The 22,571-nt window shown below is 43.3% G+C and overlaps 1 non-coding gene across 1 annotated transcript; it reads right to left on the minus strand.

The window, feature by feature from the left end:
* Positions 1-216: 216 nt before the first annotated feature.
* On the minus strand, positions 217-291 carry Trnal-caa (transfer RNA leucine (anticodon CAA)). The gene has a single exon. It is a non-coding gene; the product is annotated as a tRNA-Leu (tRNA).
* Between the last annotated feature and the right edge of the window lie 22,280 nt (positions 292-22,571).

The raw sequence follows: 22,571 nt of genomic DNA on the forward strand, positions 1-22,571 counted from the left end.
GGGCACACGCAGAAATATCACAAATCCCTAGACACATCACACAAAACATTTAAGGCACTTTTAGAAGTGAATGATGTACCATACACCCACACAGTACTGCATTTGTTAATTGCGGAGACATGGCTTAACCACAGCCTGGGGGATGTTTCCGGAATGGGATTTTCACTCTGCAGCGGAGTGTGCGCTGATATGAAACTTCCTGGCAGATTAAAACTGTGTTCCGGACCGAGACTCGAACTCGGGACCTTTGCCTTTTGCGGGCAAGTGCTCTACCAACTGAGCTACCCAAGCAGGACTCACGCACCGTCCTCACAGCTTTACTTCCGCCAGGAGAACTTCTGTAAAGTTTGGAAGGTAGGAGACGAGATACTGGCGGAAGTACAGCTGTGAGGACGGGGCGTGAGTTGTGCTTGGGTAGGTCAGTTGGTAGGGCACTTTCCCACGAAAGGCAAAGGTCACGAGTTAGAGTGTCGGTCCGGCACACAGTTTTAATCTGCCAGGAAGTTTCATATCAGCGCACACTCCGCTGCAGAGTAAAAATCTCATTCTATTTTCACTGTGATTGACAGGTAAATCATGCATTGTTTCTCGACTTATACACGTGGGTTCAAAATGGCTCTGAGCACTATAGGAACTTCTGAGGCCATCAGTCCCCTAGAACTTAGACCTGCTTAAACCTAACTAACCTAAGGACATCACACACATCCATGCCAGAGGCAGGATTCGAACCTGCGACCTTAGCGGTCGCGCGGATCCCGACTGTAGCGCCTAGAACCGCTCGGCCACTCCATATACACGTGGATTATATTACAATTCATTGCCACGACAAGTATTACTCACTCCACAAAAAGAACTAGAATTTCTTCAGTATTTACACGGGGTCCTTGGTGTTTTGTTCGGGCACTTAGTCCATGATATATTTGCATATCTCTATCATTAATCAGTCTAATTCGGTCTAAATTAGCGTCATTCTCTGTTAACTAAATGTACCTAAGAACGTATACGTTGCGACATAAGTACCCGCTTTACATTCTCTAGGGTAAGTTTACGCCGCAGCCCCGCCGCTGACACCTCGCTGTTCGCTGCTGGCACACCACTACTCGCTGCTCGCAGGGAGCCTCTCTGCATTTACGCTGCAACCTCACTGCTGGCACTGTAATAGGGCACTGCATCCGCTTGGCGAATCCGCTTTAGTAGAGGTCGACGTTTATGTGGAAGCACATGACTGGGAGTCCTCACCGAGTGCTCGGCATTGGCCGTGTGGCCTTGGCCAGACTCTATACATCTTCGTCACAATGTAGCCCCATTAATGGGTCCGGCAAGCACCCGGATGCATTTAGAATTAAAATTTCTTTTTAGCTATCGATTTCCCATGTTGCCATAAGTCGCTAAATGTTACCACAGCAGCTGAGTTTGATCATACACAACGAAAATTAAAGGGATAATCGAATATTGAATGTAACTAAATGTCATTTTTCTAGCTTCGGAACTGTAAATTTGCTTGAAAGAATAGCTGATGAAATAATGGTTGCATTCCGTCCGCTGCTAAAATGTCACCGACATTGAAACATATTTTGCACAGCAGGAGGGTGACAACAGACTATAACTGTCAACTTTGTTTGTAATTAAGAAAAAACTTCAGTCCAGCTATACTTTAGGCTTTCATGAGTAAATCGAGCAAATGAACTAATAGGAATTTCTACTGTTGATAATATGAACTGCAATGAATGGAAACAGAAAAGCAGTGTAAGGTGTAGTGGTAAGCAGAGATGGGCATAATTGGAACAATTATTTGAATAATCAGATCATTGAAACAAATTTATTCACAAATAAATTATTTGTGACTTAAATAATGAATAACTTGCAATGACACTGCTTTTTTTTTGTTTACTACTTGTACCGTATTCTATCATTAGGTCTGTTCCCTTGGCTTAGTTCAGTTTCCATTTGATAAACAACTTGTTAATGGATTGTACGTAAATGCACCTTGGTCTCTCTGTGGTTTAACCCCCACAGAAATATGACGAAAGATAATAAAGAAATAGAACGACTAAAAGATGAAGTGAGTTAAGTTGCAAGCAACAAAGTTAAAGGTTTTGCGTTCAGTGCCCCGTCATTCCTACGATTTTTTTCTGTTAAGTATCTCTTTTTTCGTCTCTAACGATGAGAAAAATGGCAAGTTAAGTTGCACATTATTTCAGAGTAAATGCTGAATTGTAGGTCCCTTCTAACTGGCTATGGCTCTGAGCCCTATGGGACTTAACATCTGAGGTCGTCAGTCCCCTAGAACATAGAATTACTTAAACCTAACTAACCTAAGGACATCACACACATCCATGTCCGAGGCAGGAATCGAACCTGTGACCGTAGCGGTCACGCGGTTCCAAACTGAAGCGCCTAGAACCGCACGGCCAAACCGGCCGGCGACGCCAAAGACATTTGAAAGTGTTTTAAGATTAACACTGAGAGAACGGAATAGTTTTTCGATCCGACATGCGTCTGTGCAATTACAGAGATCTTTGAGACTGAAAAGTTTCGGAAGAGACACTGGATCTGTGTTGACAAAAGGTTCATAATATTGCAGCACCCTCGCAATTTTGTATCGTGAAAGTGTCAACAGGCTATTAGAAGACGTTTCTCGCTTTTCAACAGCAACTTCAATTATTGCAGCACTGTCTTATCCACTTTTTAAAAACACGAAGTTCGCCTGTATCGCTGTCCATGACCAAGGGAAGTTTACAACAAACTACAGGCACAAAATAGCCAAAGAAAAATGAAACAAACAGGGTCACGAGTTTCGAACAATATAAGTACGAAAAAAAATTTGATTTGAGAAGTGAAGTTAACGTGAAATCACAACGAATTATTTGCCAAAAACTGCAGCGGAATTGACATTTCCTCAGTTTTTGCTGAACAGGGTTGTATATTGGAAGTCATATACCGTTTTCATAAAATAAAGACGACTTCAGTAGATGTAACACACCGATTTCCTGCTGCCATGTGTAGAATATAGTTTCTTTAGTGTCATAAGGGCAAATCTTCGAAAATCAAATAAACTTTCTTATGAGATGTTTGAAAAAATATTTGTTCTGAAAGCTGATTTAAAAGAAACAAAGGTACTTTCATTTATTAATTAACAAAAAATTGAGGAATAAATATTTTTTGTGTAAGTGAATAATCTTTCGAATAATATTTGTCGTTCACGGATAACAACTAATAGTTTATATCTCTATTAGTTATTCGTCATTCATATACATTTTGCGCAACTTTCGTGATAAGCGAAGGGCACCGGGCATGCACATATTGCAGATTCGCCTCCTATGTGCAAGTGAACGTAGACACGTGAAATCCAGCTGGCTGTGCCAGCCGCGTGCCCCCTTTCATATGCACTCACGTGGCTTCCATTAGCATCGGTAATCTTCAGCAACTTCCGCCAACATTGGCGCTCTGTCGTGCACCGCAGGTGCGCACGGGCTAAGACGGTAGGCGACGCACTTGCAGGGCTCTTCTAGCTGGCACAGTTTTGCTCGCTGGTCGCTCAGGCATTCGCTTCTCGCCAGGAACCTATACCATGCGTCTGTTCACTTCGCAGTTTGAGAGATTTACTTGCAGTATGTGAAGCAAAACGATAGTCTCCACATATCTGATGACAGTATTAATTGTTCATTGCATTAAAAATTTGGTTGTTAAACAGGAGAGTGTAGACCACCCGCACTGCAAATACTTTCACCTGTTCTACTAACAGCTCAAAAATTATCGACAGCAATTATTCAGGAAGTTACATATGTCGCAACATATTTTACAGTTGATTTTAAATATTATTAGACCAGAAAAATTAAAGCTGGGAAGATTCGACCCAAGATTATGAACGTAATTTCCGTGAAAAGGCTATTCGATCAGTCTTCACTCTGAAATAATACTTCCTCAGCCTTCATCTAAACATACGTTATGTAATACAGCTGCGACTTATAGATTTTCGTGCTGATTTTCTGTCGAAAAAAAGAGAGCGACACGTTATATGAAGCAGAGGAATTAATTTACAAAAATTATGCCACCTAATAGTATTGTTCAGGAACAGGTGGTTATAATCTGTAAACCAAGAGTCCCAGCTACCTTTGCGTCAAAAGAAGGCCAAAAAAATGTATCTGTTTGAAATCTTCATCTGTAATTCTCATTATTGAAATTATCTTATAAGCTCACAACAAACTGTGGAGGAAAACAGAGATTGGAATACATCCAGGAGATGAAGAGGTGCACAGAAGAGAAATTCATGGCGGGCTGCATAAAACCAGTCAGATGACTGATGACTCAGTCTGTGTGTGGTGGTTTTATTGGTAGGATACAGTGAAAATGTAGTCAGTCTACAAGGGACATTCCTTACAAGATGGTATCTAAGAATATTGCTCAAGCGTGTGACGTTCATACGAAATAGGACTGTCATAGGATATTAAATGTGTAAAAAAAAGTTCAGCACCAATAGCTGTACGTTTGTTTGATCCGCAAGACAGCGTCACGGCAATGCAGAAAAACTTGAGCTGGCAGATGCCTGAAGTAAACACAGGCTATTTCAGGTAAGACTACTTATTACGTTTTATGTACCATTATATGGAGATGAATGTGGGAATATACTACAGTCTCCTTGCATATCGCTTCTACAACATTAATCTAATTGCATCTCGCTCAGAGGCATTTAACAAACCACTTTTCCCCACCATCCATAAGCAAACGCAACGGGAAGAAACTTTGATATTTGGTACAACGAGAAGTACCATCTGCTAGGCATTTCACAGTAGTCTGCAAAGTATCGATCTAGACAGAAATGTAGAAGTAGACATATGATGAGCGAGAAACCGCGCAATGAGGAGATGTCAAACACACTGAAGCAGCCAATCACAGCTCAAGAAACAAGATGTGCAATGATGATCGCAGCCCGAAACAGAAGCCAGCTTGCTATCTTTGCATGGCGAGGATCGTAACAAACAGCGATAGTCCAAGTCAAGTGGGCCGGTAAGAGGCAGGCGAGCAGCGATTAGCAAGGTGACAGCATAAGCGTGATATGGTGTGGGGTGGTCACCACGATGCTTACTAACTTGATAATACTGCCCCTTCATGAGAACAATAATGGCTGTTTGTAGGTGGACAAGTACTCGTTACATCCTTATTCCTTCACTGTTGGCCGAAGTATTCTGTCGTTAATTTATTGTGAGAATATAATCATTGCTTCTGAACACTTAGGGATAATAAGCACTGGCTCCAATTGTACGAATTGGAACATGTCTTCTGTTGAACTAGTTGTGATTTCATGTTTGGTTATATCTTTCAAGAATAGCTCTCCAAAAATAGCTATGAGGTTGGATATTTTCACTAACATAAGACACCACTTGAGCTTTCTTTCTTTCTTTCTTTCTGTCTTGGGCCCTTTGTCCCGCTTCAACACGGGGTCGCCCGTGTTAATATTCATTTGGCAGGTGCAGAGGGTGCCCGGATGCCCTTACTGCCACCACCCCGAATCCCCTGGGACGGAACTAGTGTACCCCAGCAGTCTGCATCTAGCGTAAGCCATGGAATAGTGCGAACGTTTTCAAATGTCTGCGAGTTGTGTAACTGAGGGGAAACGTGGGGGCCAGCCCAGTATTCACCAAGCGGTATGTGGAAAACCGCCTAAAAATCATATCCAGGTTGGCCATCTCGTCATTAATCCGCCAGGCAGATTCAATCTGGGGCCAGCGTGCCCACCCGAGCCCAGGAAGCAGCGTATTAGCGCTCTCGGCTTCCCTGGCGGATTGGACACCACTTGAGCTACTTGAAGAAAAATATTTTAATTACAGCAAAGCCGATATGGAGTAATGGCAGCTATTTGGTTATTCTCCCACTCGATTGCATCAGCTGGGTAAAAATTGTTGGAAATTTCACTGTCTTTTTCTTTCTAATGAATTCATTGCTTGAAACGATAAAAAAAAATGGAAGCATGTAGATTTGAACGCTGCACCTTCACATTACGAACTCACCGTTCTAACCATTACGCCATGAGAAACAAGAATAATAGTAGTCTCCTCAAACACATGAGTCCATACGATCATTGAAGATAATTTTGTGGCCTTAATCATTATTCCAGAACGTCTGAAGTTGTTATTTCAAATTGTGTATGACAAAGATAACGGATTTTAGAACAAAAAAAAATGTAGGTAAAATTTGTCTTTCATTCTTAGTTATCTACCACTAGTTGAGCCTGAATCGTAGATATTAAGTACGTATAAGCGCTTTCTCAAAGGTGTAATACCCTCTGCCTCTCATAGTTGTTATCCGTATACTGTCGCTGCGATTCGAACATTCAGTCACGTCTACAAAATGTGTAGCAATCACCAAAAGGTCAACGGCCTTGCCGCAGTGGTAACACCTGTTCCAGTCGGATCACCGAAGTTAAGCGCTGTCGGGCTGAGCTAGCACTTGGATGAGTGACCATCTGGTCTGCCGAGCGCTCTTGGCAAACGGGGTGCACTCAGCGCTTGTGAAGCAAACCAAGGATCTACTTGATTGAGAAGTAGCGGCTCCGGTCTCATAAACTGACATCAGGCAGGAGAGCAGTATGCTGTCCACATGCCTCTCTATATCTGCATCGAGTGACGCCTGTGTGATGGGATGACACAGCGGCCGGTCGGTACCGTTGGGCTTTCATGGTCTGTTTGGTCCGAGTTAGTCACCAGACGGTCTAGGGTGCCCTCTGTAACCCAGACAACTAAGCAGTCCTTAGTACATGGCACATAAGTGAAAACAGACTAAGTCTCGAATTTCTTAATCAATCACCAGCTTCTTGTAGCGTCTCTCCTTGGCCCAGTTTTCTACTGTTACTGTCAGATGAATCGATTTTTCTGCGGTTTCGCCTAAAGTGGACCACTTTTCTTGCAGCTGAGTGTACCTGCCTTATTTTGAGATATGCAGGCATTTAGTCAGTCGTTGCCCTCATTTATATTAAGATGTGTACTGTGACTCTGCTTTAGAGATGCTTATTTGAATCAAGTAACATTAGAAATTTATCAGAGCTCACTCGTCACTTTCTATGAGATTTGTTGCAACTTTTTAAACACACGCAGATACCTTCCAAGTTCATAGACCCCTATGGAGTGGTGGTTGTACGGTAGGCTATTACCTTCTCTGCTGCAGCGATTGGCAGTCAACAACGAATCAAAAGCTTGTACTCATGTGGAGCGTGTTCTTGCAGAAGGACGTCAACGCCGCAAAGCATTTCTCTTGTGGTCGCTTATTTGTATTGGTGTATCAAGGTCTTTCGGACCTGCTTGCAGCCCCTCCCGCTCCCCCTAGTGTGGGACTTCTGGCATTACTTCAACAGCTTACATGAAAACATACAGTTCACGCTAGCAAAAGAGATTCACAGGGTGATTCCTGGTGATTCCTTCCCTAGATGTAGAAGTACACAGAGCACCCAACTGCAAACTAGAATGTGAATGCAGACTTCCACCATCGTCAGCACAAAAGGACGCTGGACTTTGCGCTGTGCAGACCGACAGCACCAGCTCATCAGGTAATCGATGTTGACAACTTTCATCATGAATTGCCGGCCGGGATGGCCGAGCGGTTCTAGGCGCTACAGTCTGGAACCGCGCGACCGCTACTGTCGCAGGTTCGAATCTTGCCACGGGCATGGATGTGTGTGATGTCCTTAGGTTAGGTAGGTTTAAGTAGTTCTAAGTTCTAGGGGTCTGATGACCTTAGAAGTTAAGTCCCATAGTACTCAGAGCCATTTGAACCATTTCTCACCATGAATTAAACGAACTCTAGGCAACATTCGGTGCGAATGGGTACAGTTATAAAAACATACAACGAGCTATTAGGTACAACAGAGAAAAATCACATAAAGAAACAGAATAACGACTCGCTGTTGCTTGCCCATCTTACAACATGAAGGGAGTGAGATACCACCCTGACAAAATTCTGCGCCGCAGACCGATTAAGTCAATATTCCAGAGCAGCAGCAAGGTCTGAGACTTATTGTGGCTCAATAAGGATAGTAGATGCTGCCCAGTCTGTGTTACGAACTCCGATATGAATGTGGTAAAGTCGGGTGGCTGACCAGCGAGAATGACCAGCAATCCCGTGTTGGAGCATGAACGTAACGTGCTTCGGGAAAGGCAGCAAATCAGCAGTAGCGGAACACTACCTAGACTGTGTCCGACTCATCAATTTTCAAGACCTTGGGGTGTTCTTCTGGAAGTCTTGGATGCAATAGTGGAAAGTGAGAAAAACTACTGAAATAATTAAACGTCACTATGGCATGAACAGAGCGAATGAGCACGAAATGTTGAAGGCATGGCTGACAGCGAACCCAATCCAACGGGCCTCATGTTAGCGCCAACCAGAGCTCCGTTAGACACGGTCAACGTCCTGCGGCAGGGATGCGCGCTCATGGGTACATGCTGCCAAATCGCTGATGCCTGCCTGTTACCTCCCAGAGCAGCAAAGGCAATACCCTAAGGTACAGCCGCCCGTCCACAGGGGTATTTACTTTGAACTGTATAAGGGCAGTCAGAAAAGTGACGAAGTTGCCATATGACAACCGAAACAGAGCAGTCTACGCAGCTCACTACATAACAAACCACAAACAAAAAATTTTTTCAACTGATATTGAATTATTTTTCGTGAGCGAAGAACATAATAAACTTTATATCTGGTACAAACTGTTGGCATACAGACAATTCCACAGATCTCTGTCATTCGGGTTGCCACATAATCGTGACTTTATTAATTTCACAACAGAAAAAAGCCCTTCACGCTGAAAGGTGGCTACACTGAGTCACAGCGCCAGAGATTGCGTCAAAGAGTATTATTCCGCCGCCTCCAATGGCAGTAGTTGTTCAGAGAATGTCGAATGTCTGAATGTAGTTCAGAGGTTGCCATGAGCAGTACTTGTTGAGAGGATGTCGAGAGCAGTACTAGTTGACAGCATGTCGTGTGCAGTTATTGTTCTGTTGGGCGAGAGAGTAGATGCTGTTCGGTTGGTTAAATGTATATATGGAAGATGTTGCAATGATCACAGTGTATTTTTCGTCAGTATATATGGAGGTAACAAAATTTTTTTATTTCAAATATCCTTAATAATAATACGTCTTGGTCACAGGTTCAGTCAACAAAGCATCTGGCTCGTGTTCATGTATTACACTTGTAATTCTGGTTTCTATGTGCAATTATAGTACACTCCTGGAAATGGAAAAAAGAACACATTGACACCGGTGTGTCAGACCCACCATACTTGCTCCGGACACTGCGAGAGGGCTGTACAAGCAATGATCACACGCACGGCACAGCGGACACACCAGGAACCGCGGTGTTGGCCGTCGAATGGCGCTGGCTGCGCAGCATTTGTGCACCGCCGCCGTCAGTGTCAGCCAGTTTGCCGTGGCATACGGAGCTCCATCGCAGTCTTTAACACTGGTAGCATGCCGCGACAGCGTGGACGTGAACCGTATGTGCAGTTGACGGACATTGAGCGAGGGCGTATAGTGGGCATGCGGGAGGCCGGGTGGACGTACCGCCGAATTGCTCAACACGTGGGGCGTGAGGTCTCCACAGTACATCGATGTTGTCGCCAGTGGTCGGCGGAAGGTGCACGTGCCCGTCGACCTGGGACCGGACCGCAGCGACGCACGGATGCACGCCAAGACCGTAGGATCCTACGCAGTGCCGTAGGGGACCGCACCGCCACTTCCCAGCAAATTAGGGACACTGTTGCTCCTGGGGTATCGGCGAGGACCATTCGCAACCGTCTCCATGAAGCTGGGCTACGGTCCCGCACACCGTTAGGCCGTCTTCCGCTCACGCCCCAACATCGTGCAGCCCGCCTCCAGTGGTGTCGCGACATGCGTGAATGGAGGGACGAATGGAGACGTGTCGTCTTCAGCGATGAGAGTCGCTTCTGCCTTGGTGCCAATGATGGTCGTATGCGTGTTTGGCGCCGTGCAGGTGAGCGCCACAATCAGGACTGCATACGACCGAGGCACACAGGGCCAACACCCGGCATCATGGTGTGGGGAGAGATCTCCTACACTGGCCGTACACCACTGGTGATCGTCGAGGGGACACTGAATAGTGCACGGTACATCCAAACCGTCATCGAACCCATCGTTCTACCATTCCTAGACCGGCAAGGGAACTTGCTGTTCCAACAGGACAATGCACGTCCGCATGTAACCCGTGCCACCCAACGTGCTCTAGAAGGTGTAAGTCAACTACCCTGGCCAGCAAGATCTCCGGATCTGTCCCCCATTGAGCATGTTTGGGACTGGATGAAGCGTCGTCTCACGCGGTCTGCACGTCCAGCACGAACGCTGGTCCAACTGAGGCGCTAGGTGGAAATGGCATGGCAAGCCGTTCCACAGGACTACATCCAGCATCTCTACGATCGTCTCCGTGGGAGAATAGCAGCCTGCATTGCTGCGAAAGGTGGATATACACTGTACTAGTGCCGACATTGTGCATGCTCTGTTGCCTGTGTCTATGTGCCTGTGGTTCTGTCAGTGTGATCGTGTGATGTATCTGACCCCAGGAATGTGTCAATAAAGTTTCCCCTTCCTGGGACAATGAATTCACGGTGTTCTTATTTCAATTTCCGGGAGTGTATTTGTGGTTTTTCAATTAGTTCATTGTAAATGGTGTTTAAAATTTCTTGTCGTATTGAGGAAGAATCACACTACCACACACAGAACAGTTACACTTGTGCTTTGTTGTTTCGTAGCTTTTATAGTTGCAGGGGACTTTATTAATCAATCGTGTTAACGGAAATTTCCTTTCATTCTTTATTGTTATTTTATGCTGTCAAATTGCGTACTAATACTACTCAGGGCCAACTGGTTACGAAACTTCGTAACCGGACACACAGCTACTAAAATTATTTTCAGTAAATAATTAAGCCCCCATGCACGTGGCGACCGCTGCTTCAGACCGTCCCTTGGAATTCCTTCGATAGTAAAAATAGCAGACAGTAATATTGTTGTAGTAATTTGTAGTTTAGTAATTGTAGTCTATATTGCATGTGTGGATTTGGTAACTAAAGATTTGTAGTTGTCTTGTCATTCTTCTAATGGTATTTTTGCATATTGTGTGTAATTTTCGTATAGTGACGAGTTTTGTATGTTTTGTAAATGATTACGCGGTCGATGAAAAAGGCAAAAATGATGGATGAACAGAATAACGAAATTGTTAACACGGCGAATTCGCCAACACAGGAGAACAGTAGGATGAATAATGAAGTAGAAAACAATTTAATAAGCCGGCAAAATAGTCCGGAACCAGTTCAAAATTTTTCACTATCAAAAATTCACAGAATACGAGATTAACGATAGAAGATTCTGAAATAGTATCGAACACAGATAACCTTACGGCTATGCTGAAGAAAGTTAGTTTTACGGGAAATGTCAGGGGCGAAAATAATTTCGAACCAGTTAATGTGGAGCAGTGGATGAGTGAAATATTAAATTTGAGATCACAAATAGGAACAATTAAAACTGGTATGGGAACAATGGAAACACAGTTGGGAACATTGGCAACACGGTTAGACTCACAAATAGGAACAATTAAAACTGATATGGGAACAATGGAAACACGGTTAGACTCACGAATAGGGACATGTTTCAAAAACATGAAAGATGAATTAAAGGAAGAAATTAGAGAAGAAGTACAACCGATTTTGAATGCTCATAATATATTAATTTCAATAGAAATTTAGACAAAAGGAACAGGATAGAGAACAGGAAGAAAGAGATCGCGCGATAGTACAAAAATTTTCAGAGTTAAATCTTCAACGTGCACACGATAAGGAAGAAATATTTGAAAGAATCAAGGAATCCGTACCAAATGATAGAATAAATAACCTAACACAACAATATGAACAGTTAACTACTAAATGTGTCAATACTGAAACCCGAGTAGCGACACTTACGGAAGACGTAAATAAACGGAAAGAACAAATAGGTGACTTATCGGAAAGAGTTGAGGAGATTTCAGATAAATTGACAAGTCTTAGTTTAAATGGGGACAGAGATTCAGATGATACAGCTCCATTCCATTTGCAGAAACCGAAGAGTACCAGAACATAAATAAACATGTTGAAATTCAAGGAAAATTTAATGAACGCGTTAAAAGGGAATTTGAGGCGTTACGAAAGCAAGTTAAACAAATTGAAAGCGAAATCGTAGGAAAAGACAGTAGAAGAAATTTGGAATCACCGGTTTTTGAAGAAAATAATTTATTTCATTTACGAGATGCAACAAGAGAGCGCCAGTCGCGCGAACTCGATAATAATCGACTTTAGGACTGGGACAGACGCGGTAGGTCTTTGTCGCCACGAGGCGAAAATTTTGACTATAAACACTTTTTAACTGTTCGGAAATTTAAGATCTTTCGCAATTCTAATAATGACATACATCCATGTTCGTGGTTAGATCAATTTATGTACGCACTTCCACCAAATTAGCCACTAAGTCACAAACTGGAATTTATGTGTGGATATTTAGAAAACGAATCGCCGACGCGGATGCGCGCACTTATTAGAGATTGTAGAAATTTGAATGATTTTTGTCATGCATTTCTATTGGCATATTGGTCCGAAAACACGCAAGACAGAGTCAGACATAGTCTTATTATGCAGCGTAATTTTAAACAGTCTGAGTTCCGCACGCCGGCAGAATACTTTGAAGACATGATTCGAAAGAATCAATTCCTTTCCAACCCTTATAGCCCGACTGAATTAATTCGCATTTGTTTAACTAAGCTACCACAATCGATAAGACAAATTGCTTTAGCCGGAAGATGTAAAGATGACATTGAGACTTTTAAGACTTTGCTACAATAACTTGAGTATGACAACGACGGCGGGACTTCTTGTAATTTTTTCAGTAACGGTAATGACAATAGATTTTCAGAGAAAAGGGATAATGATCGGAACGGACGTTATAGCGGTAATTTTGAAAATTACAGACGAAACAGACAGGACACTAGGTACCGGCCTTATGACAGTAACAGACGTTCTAACAGAAATTACACAGACAATTATAATAACGGAAACTCCTACCGGAATGATCAATCATACGGAAACAGTGATCGTTTCATCAAGACAGAAATTATTCATACAATAATAGAAATTCTTACTACAGAAATAACCAGGGTAGTAGATATAACAATAATTTCAGAAGTGACAGTCGAAATTACACAAGAAGTAGTCATGCATATAGCCAGGAAAATAGAAATTTTAATAACAGACACAACCAAGAATTTACATGTAACAGACAGGAGGGATCTAATTGACATCCTCCACGTGACAGAACTTCAGAGAGACAAGTTCAAATCGTAGAAACTGATCCGCGAAATGACGCGAATAATCAAAGACGTGACGCAAACAATCGACAATGACTTGTAGCTTTGGCTTCTGGCAGCAATATAGGCGGTTCAGAAAGTAATGACACTACGACTTTACACTACGTACGCCTGGAAGACATGAGAGACATTTTGCTAGACGAAAAGGAAAATAATGGAGACGCATTTTTACATCCTGTTATTGAAGTATGTGTGAGTAAGAAAGTTCACTGCGGTTTTAGATTCTGGGAGCCCATTGAATGTTATTAGTGAATCAGTTTTTCGTATATGTGTAAGAACTATTGCTTGTCCTGTGTTATCTGTTTCTAAAACTACAATTCGAGGAGCTATTTCTGGAAAAAGTGTGGAAGTCAAACAACAGACCAACTTAAATTTCATTTGTCAAGGATATGAATTTTCTACTAATTTTATTATTGTTCCATTACTCAGTACACAAATTATATTATGTATGGAGTTTCTTGACACATATAATGCAATTTTAAACTTTAAGGAAGGAAGTGTGAACTTGACTGTTGCCGGAATGCCGAGATGTCTGAAATATTTCGAGTGTGTAACGAAATCTGAATCAGACATAAATTGTTCAAGGTTTCTTACTTCTGATGTTTTCGCTGAGCGTTATGACGACAATGTGCTCATTCATGACAACGACAAGAGATACAGAGACGCGATGGATGATATAATTAATAGCGAAGAATTAATTAATGAAAAAGTTAACAAGGCTGAAATGGCAGATGACGTTGCAAGAGAATAACTGCACCAAATTTTGACTTCACACGCTACAGTATTCCGTCATCAAACAGGAACTATACAAGGCTTACAATATTTATTTAAAGTAAAAGAACACACACACCATTTCGAGGAAAGACGTACGCTATTCCTTTGGCTTATAGAGACAAGGTTAAGAGTCAACTTCAATGTATGTTACATCAAGGCATTACTGAGCCAGCAGTCAGTCCTTATACCAGCCCATTACATGTCGTTCTTAAAAAGGATGGGTCAATTCGTTTGGTTCTGGATTCCAGACGGATAAATAATATCATCATTCCTGAAACTGACCGTAAACAAAATCAAGATGAACTTCTTCAACATTTCCATGGAATTAAAGTTTTATCCACAATTGATATGCGCGCAAGTTTTTGGCAAATAGAACTCCACCCTGATTGTAGAAAATACACTGCCTTTTTAGCCTTTGGTAACTGTTATCAATTTCGGAAATTACCGTTTGGACTTACTATATCTTCTGCAGCATTCATTCGTAGTTTAAATGAAATTTTACCTGTTTATCTTCATGACAATATTACTTCATATGTTGACGATATTCGTATTGCTAAACGTTCTTGGAGTGAGCATAACAAAATTTTGGATTCATTATTACGTTTTTTTGCAAGAGTTGGCATTACAGTGAACTTGGAAAAATCTGAATTTCGTCGTTCTCAGGTGAAATTTCTTGGTCATATTATTTCTACAGAAGGTATTCTTCCTGATCCAGAGAAACTAGACGCTATTCGTAATTATGCTGTTCCTACCACAAAACGTGATGTTCGTAGTTTCCTTGGTGTCTTTAATTTTCTTAGACGATTTATTAGATTGGACAATTTGGCCACACCTCGTTTATGTGAACTATCTGGAAAGAATTCTAATTGGTGTTGGGATGAAGAAGCTCAATCAGAATTTGAACAACTTTGTGATGCTTTAGTTGCTGCTCCACTTCTTTCACATCCGGATTTATCTAAAGATTTTTGTTTGGCGACGGACTCATCATACAAAGGCCTAGGTGCACACTTATTTCAAGAGATAGAAGAAAACGGCGTTGTAGTACAGAAAACTATTGCATTTGGAAGGCGTGTTCTCTCTAAATCAGAAAAGAATTATTTGATTACGGGACTTGAAGCTTTGGCTGTTGTATGGGCTTTCACAAAATTTCGCATATTTTTCCATGGCAGACATACTAAGGTTTACACCGATCATGGAGCTCTGTAATTTCTTATGTCAACAAAATTAACACATGGAAGATTGTCACGATGGGCGCTGTATCTACAGGAATTTGACTTTAATATTGTTTACATACAGGGTTCTTCAAATATTATCGCTAATGCTTTATCACGAGTACCTATGGGTTTGAAACAAAGTGCTGAGGAGGAATGCAAAGAAAACAATTATTGATTGATGTATATTCAAGGTGTTGCGTTTGAGAATTTTATTTCGTCTTCGCTCCAGGACATCGCTAAGGAGCAAAACAAGGATCCTATCTGGAAGGACATTAAGGAGAAGTGGAGGAGAAAGGAAAGCGTAGCCATTAGACAGTATTATTTAGTTCGCAATGATATTCTTTTTAAACGAAAGTCGGTTGACAATTCTGTTTGGTTAGTTTGCATTCCTGATGAGTGGGCTAATAAATTGATTTGGTATACACATTTCAGTTATGCACACTTTGGTCTCAGAAAATGCTTTCATAAATTACGAGAAAATTACTACTTCAGTAATATGGAAAAACGTATTCGATTTGTTCTTGCCAAATGCAAATTATGTCAAAAGGCTAAGCCGCCAACTATTTCTCACAGAGCACCGTTGTTTCCTATCATTCCAGCGAACTTAAAGGAGATGGCTGCAGTCGATTTGTTCGGTCCAGTGGTTCGTTCTACTAATGGTTTTGCGTACATTTTGGTAGCAGTGGAATTGACATCAAAATATGTGTGTTTTACACCTTTACGCAAAGCTACAGCTCGTTCAGTATCTAAGGCTTTCATCAAACATTTTCTTAAAGAAGTGGGTCATGTTGATAAGGTTATATCAGATAATGGATCACGGTTTCGCTCTAAAATTTGGCTTCGTACTCTACGGCGTCGTAAGATTAAACCAATTTTCATTTTACTTTTTCACCCTCAATCTAACGCTTCAGAGAGATGGATGAAGGAAATCAATAACTTGTGTCGTCTTTATTGTCATCAGAATCACAGAACGTGGGATCAGTATCTTCATATTTTTCAAAACATTCATTGTAAATGGTGTTTATAATTTTTTTGTCGTATTGAGGAAGAACCGTGCCAGATACATGTACGTTGAACCACACTACCACACACAGAACAGTTACACTTGTGCTTTGTTGTTTCGTAGTTTTTATAGTTGCAGGGGACTTAATTAATTAATTGTGTTAACGGAAATCTCCTTTCATTCTTTATTGTTATTTTATGCAGTCAGATTGCGTACTAATACTACTCAGGGCCAACTCGTTACGAGACTTCGTAACCGGACACACAGCTACTAAAATTATTTTCAGTAAATAATTAAGCCCCCATGCAACGCCCAAACGTTGATAGAAACATTGTATCACGTTTGCGACCTCATATGGAGACGTGAAAACTCTTCCCAAGGAAAACAAAGTAGAACTCCTGAACGGTTTATCGTTAAAGAATTTTTCCTTTAAACAGGATTTGTGTTATAGTCTGATGGATTCCATTTGCATAAGTGCAGGGGCGCTTTGAGCTGAAAAGGTAAAACAGATGTAAGACTGGCAATGTTCTCAAAACATTTAGGAAACTGTTCCTGTAATTATGTCAACGCCACAATGAATGCTTCAAAATTCGCGTTTTCTTTGACATCAATGAGTTCCAGGAAATTGACAGTTTTTTTCCTCAGAAGGTTCCCCTTCCACAATGCCATTGTCTTTTTAAATGCATCCCCATCAAATCAGAAATAAGTTTTTTCTCACGTTTACTGTGGGTGGTGTGCTGTCAAGTCCACTTAAAGTGAGAGGTTTGTAATCCATTCAGGATGTTCTAATTTCCGTTTCTGCTTTAGTTTTTCATTCCGAAACTCAAGAATAGCGGGTCTTAAATCGAATCCGTTTCCGTCATTCCCCTCAACTTAACCAACGTTATTTGCATTGACACGCAACGTCTCCATACTCTTCGATCAATTCATCAAAAACTGATGCAACTAACAATGTAATATTGTGCACGACTACTCATACGGTCAATTTCATCCCATGTTTCATGCCTGCTAATTTACATATACTGCTTCTTGATGTACAGAAGAATGAATCCCGTACAAATCGTGTGTCAATCGTCGTAAATTTTTGCTTTTTGTTCTCTAGTAACTTTTTAATTATTTCTGCGTGGTGTTGTAATGCCATTCCATAGCAAATCTGCGATACCCATCGATTATGCGACTACGTAATAGATATTGAGAAATCTCATCCTTCCTTCCTGTCATCCTCATTCATTTTTAAAGAGTGGGTTTATAGAGTTCCTCCTTTTGTACAAACAGCCGCTGCACCTATGAACTTCCTCTGTACTACGAATCATTAGCGTAGGATAAACAGCGCTCGCACTACTACTCTGCGGAACTGGAGAAAGAGGTGCCGATCGCAAAATGCCGCACCAGATTCCGGATGAAGCGGTGTCGCATCGCACTGCTAAATGAAATGTCGCACTGCACCTAGTAGTTCCGAGGACGACCGAGCAAAGTCGAGAGGTGCGGAGGCAGGCCAGGCCGAGGCTCGAAATTTTTCACGCCGTGGCCGATCCTGATGTATAGGTAAGACAATTCCCCAGGAAAGAGCAGTTCAGTTGCTCTGAAGAGGACCCCTGTAACGACTATCGAAACGTCGGTTTTAGTATTGATTTTAGTTTCAAAATGACGTGGTCTAATGTCCAAACGGATTTCATTAAAACTGATACTGACCGTGTGAAAGGTTCGCACCTGCGTGGTTGTTGGTTACTAAGTTTCAGCTGCTGTTTCAAAGAGTCCCAGACATTTTATATGGGATTAAAATGAGAGGATTTAGCGTGACAGTCGACCTGCGATAGAATGCATGCGTGTTCATGAAACCAGGAACGTATGCATGCATACTTGTAAACACGGCTGATACGTGGTACTTACTAAAATTAAGGAAAACGTGGAAGAGAGGACCCAAAAATATAACTTTCTTTTCACACAGCCTGTTTATTTAACAATATATAAACTGTGTTTTACAGATAATCGAAGCATTTAACGATAAAATTTTCTTTAACAAAATGAACAAATTTGCAAAATTCTTTTGACCTAAAACCTTAAGTTGGATAAGCTTTTAACCTTTGCCAACGAAATCTGAAGTGCTGCATTGCAAAATAGCAAACAATATGACAATGGTTACAAAATGGCCAGACCTGCAGCCCACCCGTTATCGGGTGAAATAGCGGTGTTTACTACTGTGCTGGACACTGTCTTATTAAAGGCTCTTCTGCAACACATGAAAACTATACAAGCACCATAGACGACAAGAGTGATTCAGTTACTCAAAACAAATTACTTAACTTTTAATTTGGAAACTGTATGTTGAAAGGTTCCGGGTTAAGATGCGCACCTGTGCTTAAAGGTTAAACAGATTATCAAACAATATGGCAATGATAAGGCTTACTTCAAAGCAACCAACCTCTTAATTTCAATCGGCAACCAAGGTGCGACTGGATCCCAACCTGTCCCTTCTGACAATTTTATTTTGACTGAAGCCCTGGTGACAGTTGGCTGTTAATATTTTCAAAGTTAAACTGACTGTCAATTATTAGGACTGCTCTGGAGGAACGTCTTAAAAATTACTTGTGAACACTTATTACAAGAGAACTCACTCGGTGGAACTACAAGATCCATCTAAAATACACCAATAACGACTCGGTCTTTCAAACACAGAAACGAACATGTGATGTTTAAAGCTTTCCCGGTGTACTGATTGTTCCATAAAAACACGGGAGAACTGCCGGATGTCAGTAACGTCCTGCCACGATATTTCGGCGCAGTGTCTTCGGGCCATCTTCAGGTGACTACCACTGTAATAGTACTGGCAAGTACGCTTTTTTTCTTCATTGTTATTTTGACACCTTATACAAAAGGTGGGCTGGCAGCGGCAATATTACGCCGCTCTTCGGCCACAGTCAGTACAAACAGAAACAATGAAGACACAGAAAAACATAACATAATGGTGGACAAAAAACAGTAGACACATGAGTAAAAAACGCGGAGCCGTTCACAGGAGTAGTAAAATATAAACAACGGTCATCACTGTACATGAACACTGATGACTGAGATAACACACGTGAAAGATGGAGCGTGGTGCGGCGATGGCGATGAACTCCGGCGCGCGAATGTTCACTTGACATGTGCGAGTCTGGGGACCTGCCAAAAGGGGAAAATGTGGGGGAGACGGAGTGGGGAGAGTGTAGATGCCAGTGGCAGTGGAGATGGGAGGGGGAGGAAAGAAGGTTAGGGGGTAGGGGAAGCCCAGGGGGAGGAGGGAGGGAGGAAATGAGGAGGGAGAGAAGGGAGAGAGGGTGCCCTAAGGAAACACAGGAGGGGATAGGGAGGATCAAAGTTGATAGGAGGGGTAGAGGGAGGGGATGAGAGCATCATCAGGGAGGGGGAGTTGGTGTAAGCCACCTTGGAAGAGGGTATGGAGAGTGAAGAGATGGGGAGCAGGTGGGACGTGGGAATACAGGCGCGGCAGCGGACGAGGGTGGGAGAGGATGGGAGAGACAAGCGGGTGAGGGGGATCAAGTTGACGGGAGGTGTAGAGGATCCGTATCCGTTCGAGGAAAAGGAGGAGGTATGGGAACGGAATACGGTCATACAGGATCCCCATGGGGGAGGGGAGACAGGTGCAATAAGCGAGGCAGAGAGCATGGCGTTCTAGGATTAGAAGGGATTTGTAAAAGGTAGGAGGGGCTGAGATCCAGGCAGGGTAGGCGTAGCAGAGGCTAGGGCGGATGAAGGATTTCTGGGTGTGGAGGATGGTGGAGGGGTCCAGACCCCATGTGTGGCCAGAAAGGGGCTTGAGGAGACAAAGTCGGGAGCGTGCCTTGGCTTGGATTGTCTGGAGATGGGGGGTCCAGGAGAGGCGACGGTCAAGGGTGACGCTAAGGTACTTAAAGGTGGGGGTGAGGGCGATAGGACGGCCATAAATGGCGATATAAAAATCGAGGAGACGGAAGGAAGGGGTGGTTTTGCCTACAATGGTCGCCTGTGCGAGTACGCACTGAGCTCTACTATTTAAAGCCATACTGAGGTGACATTGGGCATGAGCTGCTCAGCATGCACGTTCATAACAACTCCGTACGCTGCGCCTCGCGCCCTCCACGGTGAAAGCTTGGCGTATCGATATCAGGTCGATTTTCATCTTTATACAGATAACCACGTCGACTACGAAGTTTCTCTATAACTGGATTCCAAGCAGAGTTTAGCTGATAACCGCTATCTCGAGTGATGAGAGTCTCGTTGTCAGACAATCTTATTTCCACAGATTCATTGATAATCGAGCTCCAAAAGTTTGACGTATTGGCCAAAATTTGTGTGTCGTTGTAATTCATGGAATGGTCTGTGGAAATACAATGTTCGGCGATTGTGGACTTGGTGGGTTGGAGAAGGCGAGTATGCTGTTGGTGCTCCACAATGCGTTCCTGCACAGTTCGTGTTGTTTGCCCTATATATGATTTGCCTCATTGGTGCAACGTAAGAGTGATGGCACACTTTGTCACTCGATGTACAGAAAGCCCACTCATACAGACCTGTATCTAGAAGCTACTAGTTGCCACCATCCAGCACAAACAATGGGCGTTCTCAAAACCTTGATACACCATGCCCATACCATCTCTGACGCCGACATCTTCAAGCGGAACTGCAACACCTGCAAAAAGTATTTTTGAAGAATGGCTTTTCAACTATGCAAGTGAACAGAGTGATGCAGACCTACAAAGCACGGAACAAGGAAGAGGAAGAGGCCTTCAGATCGTTTGCTTATCTACCATTTATTGGGAATATTTCTTCACAGATAGGCAGAATATTGAGAAAATATCAAGTGAGAGTGATCTTTCGCCCTCCTTCCAAAATTTCAGCACTAGTGGGATCAATTAAAGACGACCTGGGTCTGCGTAAATCAGTTGTTTACAAAACTCCGTGTGAATGCAGCAAACAACACGAACTGTGCAGGAACGCACTGTGGAACTCCAACGGCATACTCGCCTTCTCCAAACCACCAAGTCCGCAATCGCCGAACATTGTATTTCCACAGACCATTACATGAATTACAAAGACACAGAAATTTTGGCCCATACATCAAACGTTTGGAGCTCGTTATCAATGAATCTGTGGAAATAAGATTGTCTGACAACGAGACTCTCATCACTCGAGATACCGGTTATCAGCTAAACTCTGCTTGGAATCCAGCTATAGAGAAACTTCGTAGTCGACGTAGTTATCTGCATAAAGATGAAAATTGACCTGATATCGATACGCCAAGCTTTCTCCGTGGAGAGCGCGAGGCGCAGCGCACGGAGTTGTTATGAACGCGCACACTGAGCAGCGCATGTGCAATGTCACCTCAGTATGGCTTTAAATAGCAGAGCTCAGCGCGTACTCGCGAGCTAGAGGGTTGGATCCCCTCCTTCGAAAAGCCTGCAAAGCCTGGGCTACTCTCAGGGTGGAATCTCCGTCTTCGAAGATTGCGTCTGTCTGTCTGTCTGTCTGCCCGCCTGCCACTTGCTGTTGTAGCTGTTCTTCCGTCCGTCCGTCCGTTCGTCCACCTGCCTGCTCGCTGTCCGTCGCTTTTGCCGTAACCGCCGCCGCCGCCGCCGCCGCCGCCGGCGCTGCTGCCTGCTGTCTGTCCGTCTGTTCGTCGCCGATCATCGCCGCCGACGCCGCCGCCTGCTGCCCGTCCATCTGTCGGTTGGCGTTCGTCTGCAATGAGTACTCCCACCTTCACTGTCATCTACATCTCCCCCTCCCCCTCTCCCACAGTCACTTCCTGGAGTGCCGCCCCTGGCCTCCCTCCATACACCTTCTCTCCCCTTCCCTCACCTACCCATCCCCCTATCTCCTCCCCTGCTGTATACCCACACCTCTACATCCTTCCTCCAGCCTCCACACCCTCAACAGCTCCCACTACTACCCCCGCCCTCACGTACGCCTCTGTTGCCGCCTCTGCTGCCGCCCCTCAGGTGGTCGGCTTCCCCTCTCTCACCAACCTCGTCGCTTCGTCATCTGCATCTCCCGGACGCATCACGTCGCGCCGAGCCACCATCGCCACCACTGAACCGGCTGCTTCTCCCAGCGCCTCCACCACGCCACAGGGATCTGCCACCCGCCACCTCCCTCTCCTCCCCGTCCCTCTCCCCTCCTCCCAGCCTCCAGTCTCCAAAAAACCCCAAAAGCGCGTCATTACC

The sequence above is a fragment of the Schistocerca serialis genome, chromosome 5, assembly GCF_023864345.2.
Source record: "Schistocerca serialis cubense isolate TAMUIC-IGC-003099 chromosome 5, iqSchSeri2.2, whole genome shotgun sequence".
Classification (NCBI taxonomy): Eukaryota; Metazoa; Arthropoda; class Insecta; order Orthoptera; family Acrididae; genus Schistocerca; species Schistocerca serialis.